We start from the raw sequence: 8,005 nt of genomic DNA on the forward strand, positions 1-8,005 counted from the left end.
AGACTAGTTCAAGGCTCAGATGGACGATGACCTCAATCAGCTCTTCACCATCTGAACCACAATCGAGTGAAATATATCACTGAAACAACATAGCGATGGGAGTGATGGTGTTTGAGAAAACAACATCATTTCGGGGGAATACAGCTTCGAATTTTTATTAGCTAATTAATGTGATCAGAATTGTCCAGTCTTTGAAGTTTTCCAATTCAATCTGGGAAATAAATATATCTTTCACAGCACGGATTCAGCTCAATGTCGTAATCTGTTGGTGGAATTAAAAAATAATAAACAGTTTGAACAATGTGGCAACTCAATATCCCCACGGAGATCCTATTGGCTATAAATTACAGGCTTTGGGAATGTATCTCTTCAGAGTTGAACACAAAGTGATTCCCTCTAGCACGAAGGAACATTTTACTTCAAACAGAAAATGGATCTACCAATTGACAGTTTCCAGAAAATATATTACCCATTCCTTGCTGTCATTGGTGTCCCTGGTAAGTGACGATGACCACTGCAGTTGTGCAAACCTGTATGTGAGCTGGTCTCTGGTTTTACTCTGTGACTGATAACATTACATGCTGGTTTAGTTCTCAAGGATATACAGACACCCGAATAGTGATATCATTTTGTCAAATCAAATCTCCTGAAGTATCTCTGTGGTGTCATTCCATTGTATCAGCTGATAACAAACCTCTCTTTACAACTGGCAGACTCTCTGAATTATCAAGGTAATGCTTTTGCTGGAATTTCGTGTAATGTTGAATTAGACCTCAGTGTAGGAAACTCTCTGAGTTAATGTAACAGTGGCTGCATCAGTCGGCGTGAAATCAAAATGAGTGTGTGTCACTACCAGAGTGGAATACCTGATCCCAGTGATCATGTTTTACTGGGAGTATCTGTCACTGTAGAAATTGTACTGAGTGTGGGTCACTAACTGGAGTGGAACAACTGACCCCAGTGACCATGTGTTACTGGGAGTATCTGTCACAATAGAAATTGTACTGAGTGTGGGTCACTAACTGGAGTGGGACAACTGACCCCAGTGGCCATGTGTTACTGGGAGTATCTGTCACTATAGAAATTGTACTGAGTGTGGGTCACTAACTGGAGTGGAACAACTGACCCCAGTGACCATGTGTTACTGGGAGTATCTGTCACTGTGGAAATTGTACTGAGTGTGGGTCACTAACTGGAGTGGAATACCTGACCCCAGTGATCATGTGTTACTGGGAGTATCTGTCACTATAGATATTGTACTGAGTGTGGGTCACTAACTGGAGTGAAATACCTGACCCCAGTGATCATGTGTTACTGGGAGTATCTGTCACTATAGAAATTGTACTGAGTGTGGGGTCACTAACTGGAGTGGAATACCTGACCCCAGTGACCATGTGTTACTGGGAGTATCTGTCACTATAGAAATTGTACTGAGTATGGGTCACTAACTGGAGTGGAATACCTGACCCCAGTGACCATGTGTTACTGGGAGTATCTGTCACTATAGAAATTGTACTGAGTGTGGGTCACTAACTGGAGTGGAATACCTGACCCCAGTGACCATGTGTTACTGGGAGTATCTGTCACTATAGAAATTGTACTGAGTGTGGGGTCACTGCCTGGAGTGGAACGCCTGATCCCAGTGACCATGTGTTACTGGGAGTATCTGTCACTATAGAAATTGTACTGAGTATGGGTCACTAACTGGAGTGGAATACCTGACCCCAGTGACCATGTGTTACTGGGAGTATCTGTCACTATAGAAATTGTACTGAGTATGGGTCACTAACTGGAGTGGAATACCTGACCCCAGTGACCATGTGTTACTGGGAGTATCTGTCACTATAGAAATTGTACTGAGTGTGGGTCACTAACTGGAGTGGAATACCTGATCCCAGTGACCATGTGTTACTGGGAGTATCTGTCACTATAGAAATTGTACTGAGTGTGGGGTCACTAACTGGAGTGGAACACCTGACCCCAGTGACCATGCTTTACTGGGAGTATCTGTCACTATAGAAATTGTACTGAGTGTGGGTCACTAACTGGAGTGGAACACCTGACCCCAGTGACCATGTGTTACTGGGAGTATCTGTCACTTACGAATCGTACTGAGCATAATTGTGCAATCCGTTTGTATTTTGAAATCATTGTTTCAGCTGAGGGATATCTCCATTCCATGAAGCTGCCTCAGTGTTTGAACATTGTCATTGACTTAAAACTTTTTTTTTTGCTAATCATTGGTAATAACTGCATAAAGTAAAATGTATTGATATTGTTCTGTCTCCTATTGAACTGCTCCAGCAGAAACATATGTGAACGACTTACTGACAATGAAACAGCAAAACACTCTTACAGCATTCCAATCCCCTGGATAATGACGTTTCTTACTCTGACTCTTGTCACTGTAAACACTTATGTTATTTTAGAGATGATTAATCCCCTTACCCCAACACAGTCCTGAAAATCTGTGGGTCATGAATGCTGCACGTTATTATCTTGCTATTTGCACTGCATTATAATTGGGCTGGAGTTTTGAAAGGTCCATTTCTGTAACAGATTCAGGTTGACAGATCGGTTCTTATCTATGATTCACAGCCTGGAGACATGTAACCTGCAGCAGTCTCTGCCCTTATTTCTGTGAGGTGTGTCCTTGCGAGGACAAACACCTCTAACTGAGGAACATACATCTCGGGTTTTCATAATACCGTGATCAGATCGTGGGCAGTAAATAATAACATTAGTAAACTGTTAATGCTGAAATAAATAGTACAGGTCTCTCAGTTCAGGTGTCATACTGGTTAGAATAATTGTACCTCCTCCAGTGCATCAATATCCTTTTTGTAATATGGAGACCAGAACGACATAGTGCGTGATGTGTTGTTCAACCAAGGTTATGTATTAGTTTCATATCAGTTCTTCGATCTTTCAATTCTATTGCTCTGGAAATGATCTCCAGTGCTGTGTTTGTATTTTATGGCCCTGTTAACCTGTGTTGCTATTTTAAATGATTTGTGAATCTGTACCCCTGAACCCCCTTTTCCCTTCTACACTATTCAGGCACTTATTTTCTATGGGGATTGGGAAGCTTATCCTTCCGAACAAAATTCAACTCCTAACATTTAGCTAGATTGAAATTAATTTTCCATTTAAATGTTCATCATGCAAGTTTATATTTTATAATTTTTAACGTATTCAGGTATTTTGTTGCATTATTTCTCTCTAGTAACTATATTCTCTAATTGGATTTGTCTGCTAATTTTGAAATTGTGCTTCTGGCTCCCGAGTCCATATTGTTTTTGTGAAAGGGGAACGACATTGTTCTGAGAGCCGATCCTTGTGGAACACCACATCCCACCTTCTGCCAACTGAAGAGATGTCTTTAACTGCTATTCCCTATTTCATGTTTATGTAGCCAGCTTGCTGTCCATTCTGCTGCTTGTCCCCTAACTTCACTTGCTGTGAGATTAGTCATGTGTCTGCTGTGTGATTCCTTCTAAAAGACCTTTAGAAAGGCAACGCATATTACGTCGATGGTCTTAGTCTTATCTACTTTTTTCTGATATTATTCGAAGAATTCCACAAGTTTTCTCGAGTATGAACTTCCTTTTGGAAGGTGTGCTGACAATTCTTAACTATATTAGATGTTTTTTCGATTTCATCTTTGAATAAGAATTCTATCATCTTTCCTACCACTGACCTTGTTCTAACTGGTCTATATTTCTTTGGACTTGTACTATATTATGTTTTAAATATGGGAATCACATTAACTGTCCATCAGCCCTCTGGCACTATTCCCTATTCTGATGATTATTAATGAGCAGATAATCATGCCTCTGCTATCTCTTCCTTATTTTTTAGCATGCTTGGATGCAATCTATCCGAATCAGAGCATTTACCCTCTCTTTGATGACTTTATTAATTATTCCTTTACCTTTACAGGCTCTGATTGACAATCCCATGTGTGTTTGTAAGTGATGTGTGTTATAATGGGGAAACCAGGCTGACCGGAGTTCAACCTGAAAAATATATTAAATCACAGACTTGCGGCCTCATTAAAATATTTCAATTGCCAACCCCATTTCCTGGGAGTGGTGTCTGCCCATCCCCAAGCCAACTTCTTTAAACCCGGAAGTGGGCTGGGTCCGTTGTTAGTTGGGGTTGCTTTTGTGAGTTTTATGCTTTAACCTCTGACTCTTCCCAACCCACCTGCTTTTGGTACTAAAATCCTGCCCTGTCTGGGTCATACATGGTGAATATTTAATCAGTGATTTCTGGTCTCTTTTCTGTTTTCTATTTTACAGTTAATTTAGTGGCGATTATAATCCTGTCCCGGGGAAAGTGCGGCCTCTCCACCTGCACCACTCGCTACCTGGTGGCCATGGCAACGGCGGATCTACTTCTCATTATCAGTGAGGTCATACTGTGGTGGATCAGTTATTATTACTTCCCAGGATCCTTCTTGGACATCACCCCTGTGTGTAGTGTTAATGCTGTCCTACTCCATGCAGCCACAGACTGTTCTGTCTGGTTCACCGTCACTTTCACCTTTGATCGATTTGTGGCAATCTGTTGCCAGAAGCTGAAAACAAAATATTGCACCGAGAAAACTGCGATGGTGGTTCTGGCAACAACCTGCATTCTGCTCTGTTCAAAAAATATTCCCTACTAGTTTGCATTTGAACCTGGAGAGATAACTGATGATGTAGTGTGGTTGTGTTATCCAATTCCAAGCTATGTTACTGATCACGGATGGATCGGATTTGCTTGGTTTGGTATGGTTTTAACCCCATTGCTCTCATTCTTTTTAGTTCTGTTGTTCAATGCTCTGACAGTCAGACATATTTTAGTGGCCAGTCGAGTGCGTAAGGGACTGAGGGGTCAGAGCAAGGGAGAGAATCACAGTGACCCAGAGATGGAGAGCAGAAGGAAGTCTGTGATTTTACTCTTCACCATATCTGGCAGCTTCATACTTCTGTGGTTGATATATGTCATGCATTTCTTATATTACAATATTGCAGGATCAAATCCCAGGAATTACAACAATTCTGAATATATATTTCAGCAAGTCGGATTCATGCTGCGGAATTTAAGTTGCTGCACAAACACATTTATTTATGGGGTGACTCAGTCCAAGTTCAGAGAGCAGGTCAAGAGCATGGGGAAATATCCAATTACTTCAATTATTCAATTAATAAACAAACAAAACAACTGACAGCAGCCATAAGGCAGGTCCCAGTGTTTCCAGTCCAACAGGCAAGGAATGAATGGCAGCTGAATGACTCAAAATGCACTGGTGACAGGGGCGCGATGAGCCACACACGGTGAAGTGGACAGAAAAGGGGCAAAAGGAGAGTCAGAGTGTCCCTGCAGGACAATAGAGAAAACAGCAGCCAGAGTCTCTCCTCCACCTCCACTGGTTCCATTCTCAGTTCCTCATATTGGCTCAGCAAACAAAATTTGTTCCTACAAACGTAAAATTCTGCAGCTGCTGGAAATATTTTCATGTCAGTTGATTATTATTATTTATTTTATTTTTGGAGATACTTTATTAAGTCGGTCTCGCTTCCATTCTCCCAACCCATTCACTGCCATCTCTCTCTCTCTCGCTCTCTGTCCCTGAGTCAGGTGTTGACGTTGGTGAGGGTTGTTGGAAAATTCTCAAGGTGCCAGAATTAGAGGAGCACAAAGAACTCAGAAAGTTTTGGGGCTGGGCGAGACACCAGAAGTAGGGAGGGTTGTAGTGACTCAAGGAGGTTACAGTGATATGGAAGATTGTAGAGGCTAGAGGAGTTTGCAGAGATATGGAGAAGGTTACATAGCTAAACAGGATTGTAGTTATTAGACGAGGTCACAGATAGGGAGGGTTGTGGGGACAGGAGAAGGTTACAGAAATAGAGAGCATTGTAGGGGCTGGAGGAGGTTACAGAGATAGGGAACATTGTAGGGGCTGGAGGAGGTTACAGAGATAGGGAACATTGTAGGGGCTGGAGGAGGTTACAGAAATAGGAAGTGTAATTGGGGAGGGGAGGGGGGAGATCGCACAGATAGGGAGTATTATAGCGGATGGGGGATGTTACAGAAATGGGGGTGGGGTGAGGCTACAGAGAAATTTGATCACAAGGATGAGTATTTTAAAATTGAGATGCTGTTGGAGCAGAAGCGAATGCTGGTCAGCAAACATGGGGGGAGGGGTTAATACCAGTTTTGATATTGGGCGGCAAAAAGTGCGATAAGCTGAAATTTACGGTGGGTGGAAAATGTCGTGTTTGTGGATAACAGAGACATTGATGAGGGTTTCAACAGTAGATGAGCTGAAACAGGGGGAGAGACGGGCATTATTCACCCACCTGTTCACATTCATTGGCACTGCAAAATCAAGGTCGCGCATTAACCCATTCATAACCCACATGTACATAGGAACAGACCCTGAATAAATACTGCAGGATTATCCCCCCACCACTCACTAGCGTATGTGAAAGACCCTGAATAAATATATGTCATCTCTTTCCAGCATTTTTTCACTTTATAGATTGATGTATGGGATGTGATCACCGCTGGCAATGTCGACATTAATAACCCCTTGAGGAAGCTGGTGTTGGGCCTTTGCTGTTAAACCAACTCCTGTCGCTCCTGGCGATGGAGTTCCCACAGATTCTGTTATTTAGAGACTTCCAGGATCTGGTCCAGTTGTGCAGACTTCCATGGCCTAATATGCTGCCAAAAAGTTCCTGTCTGTTTTCACAGATGAAGACTAGACAACTTGAATGAGGGAAGCCGAGGAACAAATTGCGGGAAAAGAAAAGAAACTTATTTTGTTTTATATCTGATTGCTGCAGCTGAACGTCCACAAGTTCCCTCTGGCGCTGTTGGATGAGATGGATATTTTTGATTCATTCTTGTCTCCTCCTGGATCCTCCTCATTAACAATGGCAGCCAGGGCCGGCCTTGTTGCCCCTCAGTGGCCACTATCTTTGTGAGGGGCAAAGACAGAAAATACGTTCAACCAACGAACTTCCAATTGGAGTAGGATTAAAATACTAAGCATTCTCAGTGAAATGGAAGAGAATTGATCATTTTAAAACCATGAATCTGTTTTGTAGGGGGTGTTATGTTACCGTGTTTGTCACTTGAACCCCAACACCCACTCAATGTGATATTCGATGATGTAAGAAGCACTGTGATGAAGCCTGGCTCCGCCCCTCAATAATGGTCCACTGTGCACAGGCGGTTCCCTCTCTCCATCAGTTACCCACTGTGCGCATGCAACCCCTTTCTCCACATGTTACCGCTATGTCCATGTGGTCCCTCTCTCCATGTGTTACTCCCTATGCATGTGGGCACCTCCACGTGTTTCTCGCTGTGTGTATGCACCTCCTCCATGTGTTACCCACTGTGCATATGCAGCTACCCTCTCCATGTTACCTTCTTTGCTATTATGCCCCCCTCTCTCATGAGATATTAACTTTGTATGTGACCCCAGTTATAGTACTGTATTGAAATTCATGTTAATGCTACTCGGTATGTCATCACAGAAAGTGATGCAATATCATGTTTGTTAGCACGTGTAACCTGAAGCAAGGACAAGTCTTCATCAAAATTCTGTGTTTAAACCTTTATGCCTGCCCTTCAGCTCCGTTTGTATTAGTCTAGAAAGTGATGATACAAATGGTGGCAGCAATAGTGAGTTGACAGAATTGACCAGCAGCTGAAATTGACAACAGCAATGTTCCTGTGTGGTGTGAATGCTAGTTGCACTTATCAGTCTAAACCTGAATGCAGGCATGGACAGCTTCAAAATCTGAGGAGCTGTGAATGTAACTGACCATTGTGCAATCATCAGCAAACATCCACAATTCTGACCTTACAACGGAGGGATGTCATTGATGAATATGATTACGCTGAGGACACCACCCTGAGGAACCCCTGCAACAATGTCCTGAGACTGAAATGATTGACCTAAATCAACCACACCATCTTCACCCTTTTTTTTTATTCTTTCGTG

The sequence above is a fragment of the Heterodontus francisci genome, chromosome 28, assembly GCF_036365525.1.
Source record: "Heterodontus francisci isolate sHetFra1 chromosome 28, sHetFra1.hap1, whole genome shotgun sequence".
Classification (NCBI taxonomy): Eukaryota; Metazoa; Chordata; class Chondrichthyes; order Heterodontiformes; family Heterodontidae; genus Heterodontus; species Heterodontus francisci.